The sequence below is a fragment of the Colobus angolensis genome, unplaced genomic scaffold (assembly GCF_000951035.1).
Source record: "Colobus angolensis palliatus isolate OR3802 unplaced genomic scaffold, Cang.pa_1.0 Scaffold24, whole genome shotgun sequence".
NCBI lineage: Eukaryota > Metazoa > Chordata > Mammalia > Primates > Cercopithecidae > Colobus > Colobus angolensis.
Window position 1 is genome coordinate 5,945,556 of NW_012115599.1, and position 6,802 is coordinate 5,952,357.

Sequence of the window (6,802 nt, forward strand, 5' to 3'; positions counted from 1 at the left end):
GTAAATAAAGTTTTATTGGCACACAGCCAACCCCATTCACTTACATATTGTCTGTGGCTGCTTTCACAGTATAGTGGCAGAGTTTAGTAGTTGTAGCAGAGTCTGTGTGACCTGTGAAGTCTGAAATATTACCTGTCCTTTGCAGAATAGTTTGCCAATTCCTGATATAAAAATTACAAAATATATTTAAAATATGTATGAATTCATTAAAAATATCAATAACAAAATCATGACAAGATAACAGATTACTTTTTTCAGTTGGAGATATGTCTCTATTTGCTAAAATAAAATAGAAAAACTTAGAGTGACATTGGTTTACACTTTTGTAAATTTATTTGATGTGTGGCTTAAAAGAAGTAGCTGAATTCTCATATCTGTTTCTGCATCCAACCTGTTGTGATATGCTGCTTTGGTTTAAGTAAATGAAGAAAATCTAACCCCTTACAGGTATATAGTCAGGAAAAGGAGGAGTATTTTAATAGTCTTTTCAGATATTTGTGGATATTCTGCTTTGACACTACCGTAAGCCTTGACACGTGGTGATTTCTAGGAGGATGCATGTAAAATCTGGAACCGAACCATGGCAATGGCAATTTATACTCTGTTGCATTAAAATGCACTGGTCTAATTTGTACTCTGAATGAATCTTATACCCACGTAAGATTTTATAACATCACACATTATTTTGAAAATAATAGTTCACTGAGTTGAGCACATCTTCCAAATGTTGACACATTTCATTTTGTATCATATCAAAACACCACATTTGTTAATATTACCATAGAGCTCATTGTCCTTAAGCTGTCAAACACTTGGTGGAGCATATATGTTTTCCAAAATTCTAATTTTTCCTTGAGACCTCAAATTTTATAATTGGCATCAAATTCTGTCAGTTGTTTTCCTTGTACAGATAGGCTCATTTCTTTTATTTTAAAGTCAAATTCTGCCAGATACCCAAGTTTGAATAACTATGGTCTGTCTGTCAGTCGTGGAAAATGTTGTCCCATTAAAAAAGAGGCTCATTCAGCTTGCACTTCAAACTATATTGCACCAGAGGATTTCCTGGAGACCACAAGCATGCTTCAGTATGCAGCAGAAGTGTTTATATGTACTTCTCATTTAGTCACCCAACATACTAAAAATATATATACTCAAAGATAGTTGCTTAATGAAATTTATACCTTTTGCTGCCTCCTCAAGGCCATTCTTAAGTAAAACTGGCTTTTTGTTCTTGGAAGCATGTGGTGGTAAAGAATAGAATGATCACTAGCACAGCTTGCCTCAGCCTTGATACTGCTAAGGCATCAGCAGTTTTACTACCCATACTTTTATAGCATCAGTGTGAATTTCACCACAGTAAAGAAGACAAATAATGTCTCACTATTATTATGAAACTAGTTTGGGCCTTGTAGATCCCTGAAAGTGGGTCTGTGGACCACACTTTAAGAACTGCTGAGGTAAAGGAAGGGAATAAGCTAAATCAAATGCCATTGGTTCAAGAAGAGGCTGCTGGGTAAGGGGCCCCATGACTAAGTCATATCAGGAAATGCAGTATACGTATAGGTATTATATTGTTGGTACTTCCCAGCAATCATGAGGTTTGAAAGGCTCTGAGAAGTCCCCAAGAAAATAAACTTCTTTAACTTTGGATTTCCCAAACCTATTTGAGCAATACATTCCTTTTTCAATATATGCGAATACTCTCTGGGAAACCATGATCCTTAAGGTATCAGCATGACTCTTGGGATCTCCTGAAAGCAGGCTTGATGGGCTGGGAAGTGGTGTGGCAAAGGAGGCTGGAGAACATCCGAAAACTGGAACCCTCAGAGACTGACTCCTGGCCACTCAGAGTGACCCCTGACGCCACTCCTGAGTTGTCTGCTCATTCCTTTCTGGGTGGTATCCCTGACAACAAGGCCAGTGACTGAGCCACAGGAGAGAATGCCCATGGCACTAATCCTCCTGCCTCATTCCTGGGAGTTACTTCTTGTAGAGAACGAATGCCAGCAGATCTGTAAAACTGCATTATTTCACATAGCCCACTTCTTGTAGAAAATGCCAGCAGATGTGCACATCTGCATTTTTCGCATTGCCAAGTGGATTTTGAAGAACAGAACTAGGCAGAAAAGGCACCAAAACCTGCCCTGGATGGGGTGGGCATGCCACATGTTGCACATGACTTTTCTTCCAGACTGTGTTTATTGGTCTGGAACCATTCCTGGGGCACACCCCTCCTTTAGATTGTGACAGGCTGGCCATGGGAACCCACAGCACTCTCACTGTCACTCTCTGAGATGGGGCAGGCCCTGGGGATCATTCTCATGAGGATTTACTTTATATTGCTCATTCTTGGATAAGAAAACTCCCTTTCTGGAGGAAAAATATGGAGTGGGACTGTCTTGCCCTCAGTGAAGTTAAATTTTTGAAGCTTTTTTACCAGTCTTACTTCACCTCCATCCTGATTAATACCTCCCATTCTGCACACTCTGAATTCCCAGAGGAATCTTCCTAAGGCACAGGAAGCAGGAAAAGAGTCAGGCTACAGGCACATATGTAATTCAAGACCAGGTGTATTAGTCTGTTCTTACACTGCTAATAAAGACTTGCCTGAGACTGGGTAATTTATTTAAAAAAAGAGGTTTTATGGACTCACAATTCCACATGACTGGGGAGGCCTCACAATCATGGTGGAAGGCAAAGGAGGAGCAAAGGCACATCTTACATGGCAGCAGGCAAGAGAACATGTGCAGGGGAATTGTGCTTTCTAAAACCATAATTTTTCTTGAGATTTAGTCACAATCATGAGAACAGCATGGGAAAAACCATGGGATTATGGGAACTACAATTCAAGATGAGATTTGGGTGGGGAAACAGCCAAACCATATCACCAAGTAACAAGGGCCTCAGAGAGGCAATGGGTGAGCTGGTCACGGGGCTGTAAAATCCACCCCGATCCAGCTGTAAATGAGTGGGGGCTTAGCCTAGATCAGTTGGTGGGGGAGATGGGAGGGGAGATGGTGCCCCAGGGCTGTGACCTTTTACCCTTTTCAGTTGGAGTGCCCCCCTTCTACCTGTTCTATAATCTGAATTTTGGCATAAGACTTCATTTGAACCAAACATTCTACTGCTTAAAAAGATGCAGTGACAATCACCAGACAACAGACATTGTCTAAGGTTCCTTCCATGTCTAAATTTATTCCACACACCTGAATAGTCTCAACTTCCTAATGCTTTCTGGGTATTTTCATGTGTTTCTTCTGCATTTGGCCTTTTGTCCATACTCAGTGACAAACTTTAGAAGGCAGGGAGTTTCTGTATACTTTGATGTTCATAAAAATATCCAGCACGGGTGCTGTGCACACAAGGCCTGTGATAACTAGTGACGAAGTGTTACTGCAGCCGTCTGAGAAGGGCTTCTGAGGTTGGCGGTTTAGTTGTCTCTGAAAACTGGCCAGCAAGAGGATAAAGGGTGCAAGGAAAATGGTAGTGAACTAGGCAAGAGACCTGCGTGCTACATCCTGCTCATCTCTCACTCACCCTATGCTCATATAAGCTTAATTACAGCCTGTCCTTGGTTTGATTTCCAGTGAAATGAAGGACTTGTTTGAAAACCATGCTTCCAAAATGTGGGTCATGGAGAATAGTGGGGTTATTGTAGTGTGGTCCAGGCTGTCTGTCCAGCTGGCTGCAGGCTGAGCACATAGTGTCTTGCACATATGTTATTATTTTTCAAATGTATTTAGCAGTGACTGTGACTGATAAAATTCAGGTTCATTTTAAAGTGTTACCGAGGCTGGGTGTGGTGGCTTATGCCTGTAATTCCAGCACTTTGGGAGGCCGAGGCAGGCAGATCACTTGAGGTCAGGAGTTTGAGACCAGCCTGGACAACATGGTGAAATGCTGTCTCTACTAAAACTACAAAAATCAGCTGGGCATGGTGGTGCACACCTGTAATCCCAGCTACTTAGGAGGCTGAGGCAGGAGAATCACTTGAATTTGGGAGGCAGAGGTTGCAGTGAGCTGAGACCATGCCTCTGCACTCCAACCTGGGCAACAGAGTGAGACTCCATTTCAAAAAAAAAAAAAAAAAAAGTGTTTTTGGATTCATAGTGGCTAATAAAAACAAATATAATGAAGACTAACGTTTATTAAGTGCTTACTAGGTGTGAATTAGAGTAAAGTGCCTATCTCAGGTTGGATTTCCAGACACTGAGAAGAGGATTTGTATGCAGGGGATTTATGTAGGATTTTGCCCACAGAATGGGAAGAGGAAGGACAGAGTGGGAGAAGTCAAACAAGGGTGTTATTTCAGGTGAGTCCCAGTCTTAGCTCAGTTGAATGGGGTGCTCTGGAGTGTTAAGTACATCACAGGGTTGGTCCTCACTCATGGCAAAGGAAGTGGGCTTTCATATTCCTGCCCTAGTCAGTTGCTGGCTAAGGGCTGTCCAATGGGCAGATGGTGGTGTTGGGGGACATAAACTTAGGTATTTCTGGCTTTTTGTGCCTCAACACAAAGCAGCTTCAGTAGCTATCAAACAATTCTGTGATGAGAGTTACAGGATGTTAGAAGAAGATGAAAAACACCCCCACCCCTTCTACTCCATACATAGTAGCCAGGGAATGGGTATATAGAAACCACAAAAATGCTCCAAGGAGGTGTGGTGGGGTGCTGACAGTCTCTGTGACAGTGCCTTAGCTCATTCAATCCAGACAACAACCTTAGGAAGTATAAATTATCTCCATTTTACAGAAGGGGAAACTGAGGCACAGAGAGGTTAACAAACTTGTCCATGGTCATACAGCTGGTAGATGGCAGACCCAAGATTCAAAGCAAGAAGCCCATGCTTTTATCTCCATACTGCGTACTGCCCACTGCTTCTCAAAATACAATCATTATCATTATTATGTGTGCAATCAAGAATATTCTGGGAACGAGTGGGCAAGCCTGGAGGTCCTGTGTGGTGGTCTCACATTCAATGAAATTGTAATCACTTACGAGGGTTGTGCTCTGATTTCAAAGCAATTTCAAGGGCAATTTGGGTTTCAATTTTTTTCTGTTTTTACAATTATTCTGACTTAGGCAATTTTAATCAAAATCAAAAAATCCAAAGAAAACAATGGCCAACGGTGAAAGACATTTGAAGAACTACATGGCACTTGAGTTGGAAAAATAATTGAGAGATGGCTATTTGGGTGGGAAACAATGCAGTTTGAATTTCTGATTCAGAAAAACGACTTAATTGGCAACACATGCTTCCCAATTGCAACAGGAAGACAGGAGGGTGGTTTTCAAGTGGGGAGCACATGGGTGTGGTGCAAAAGAGCAGATTCCTAAACACAGCAGAAGGTTTCCTTCTGTTCAGTGTTAAATTCCTGTCATTAATTCTCTCATCCCCTCTGTAATCCTGTGTCCTGAGAACAGTGGCACAAAGCTCCCATCATGGATGGCTTTGAGAATTCCATGAACCGAGAGAGCCTTCTATAGCTGTACCATGTTTAATACAGTAAATGTGTGGGGGTGGGGGGAGTCGTGGGTTTGACTCACAGTGCTTCTCAATCAAGGACAGTATTCTTCCCCTCTCCATAGGTTTTTGAAAATGCCAGGGGAATCTTGTGTTGCCACCACAAATAGGTTGTCATAAGGTAAGTGTCTAGGGCTAGTGGAGTTTGGTTCTTGGAGGATCAGTGATGTTAAATATCCTGTAATTCATGGGACACTTCTGGATCAGGAAGAAGTCTTAGTACTGATAACACTGACACTGAGAAACTCTGGGAGGGGAAGTGATTGGAGAAAGATAATCATCTTCAAATATGAGACACAGTGGCCTCTGAAAGGACTTACACTTATTTCATGTACCTCTGGAAAAACCACATGTGAAGTTGGAGGCAGAACATCTCAACAGCTAAGGTTGCTCAGAATGGAGTTGCCCGTGTCTTTGGTAGTGAGTTCCTTGTTATTGGAGGTAATAAAGTAGAGGCTATTTGACCACATGTAAGGGATATCGTTGAAGCAATATCCAGCCTGGAGGAGAGGATGGATTAGATGATCTCTGAGAGTCTATCACCAAGATTCTAGGGTTCTGCTTACGGTTTATTATCAAATGCCAGGTGAGATTTTTGATGAAAGGAATTAATTGGAAAAATCCTACAGTAAGGTCTGATTTGAAAGATGCAAAGGTGGAACTGAAAAAATGTGAGTCTAGTGTTAAGAAAGAGAAAATGTGTTGTATTGGAGAGAACTCTGATTAAGGAGCCAATCAGCCTTGATTCCTGTCTCTAATATTCACTTGCTGGCTATTGGGATCTTGGGCTCCTCACATTTTCTCTGCATCCATCAGATGATGCTATCAACTTTTCGATGCCCAGAATCTGTGATTCTGTAGTTTGAGTGTAGACCATGTTATTCCTTATGATTCTACTGTGGCCTTAGATAAGTAACTTATCATTCTTTCCCAATATGTGAAATAAAAAAATAATCTCTATGGTATTTGCTTTTTCTAATTCGCAAGGAAATCAGTAAGATCAGGTAAAAGCTTAAATGCCAAAATGCCTTAAAAGTAGAAAGTATAGTAAAGTAAGTGCTGCTCTGAGATTTCTCCACTCAAACCTCACCCTATCAATTCTAGTGCTGGGGGTAAATATGTCTCAGTTATTTGAAACCTTCATGGGTCCTACTCCTAGAAACCTTTATTTTTGGAGCTCCATGCTGCATCATATCAAACATATTAAAATATTCTCATACCTCTCATTAACTAAAATATATACATAGTCATATAGCTTATTCATCCTGATAATCTATTTT